The following is a 1,087-nucleotide window of genomic DNA, read 5'->3' as shown; positions in this document are numbered from 1 at the left end:
AGCAACACAAGTTCGAAGATTTAGGATATGGCTCGGTCGCACACACACGACCCCACAGGCCAAGGACCTCCTCAATCTTCACCAACAAGTCTCAAGGGAGCACCGTGGAGTAACCAAACCCTAACCCTAGGGATACTCCACGCTACAACACATAGACTATCTATGTTGCAAGGATCTCACAACAACCTCCAAACACCGCTACGCAACACAAGAACTCTCAAAGAACCTCCAATCTCACAAGAATCCAACAAAGAAGTTGGACAAACCCTAGATCGAAAGGAACGCTCAGCCTCACTTCACACGAGTCTACCAGAGTCTCTCTAGACCGAGAATCCACGGTGGAAACAAAGATCGGGTAGATAACCGGCGAACACGCCGGAATCAGAAGAGAGAGAGAAGTAGGAAAAGCTCACAAGAGAGATAAGAAAGCCCTGGACGAATGAATGAGAATGTGATGAGTCTCAAGACTCATAACAAACACAAACTTGAATCCAACGGCCAGCATTCACGATCCTTGTGGGATACCCACGTGGCAGCCATCGGAAAATCCCTCTTAAGTTATTGGGCCAAAACCATATGGGTCACCAATAACCCCTTGGGCCATGAATTAAATCAGCCCGACGAATTAAATCAAAGCCCAATCACAATTAGCGTCCATTATACTTCCATACTCCACCTTGGACTAAATTGGGTAAAGGAGGAGAGCCACGGTCATGTGTTGCTTTCATCACTTACAAGGATCCCCAGACACTAAAGAGTTTTTAAGCTCATTAGTAAAGAGATAAGACCAGGTTGTCTAATAAGACCCCGGGATGAAAAACCAATTAGTCTTATAGGACTTAAGCGCCTTGTGATTTCGGCTAAGCCAAGGCTTAATGAATCATCAAGGTCTTCCCCGGTACATGCATATGAAATGCTAACCACAATCAAAATGCGACCTTTTAATGCCAGTGAGCGATTTCCCCACTGGGTAAGCACTTAGTCCCCAAATTGCGCGGGTTTTTTATCGATATACTTTATGCAACAACACCTCACATTTTTCAACAACATCTCTAATGAAATGGAACCTAACATCTATATGCTTGGT

Source organism: Salvia hispanica, chromosome 3 (genome assembly GCF_023119035.1).
Source record: "Salvia hispanica cultivar TCC Black 2014 chromosome 3, UniMelb_Shisp_WGS_1.0, whole genome shotgun sequence".
NCBI lineage: Eukaryota > Viridiplantae > Streptophyta > Magnoliopsida > Lamiales > Lamiaceae > Salvia > Salvia hispanica.
This window is presented reverse-complemented; position numbering follows the sequence as displayed.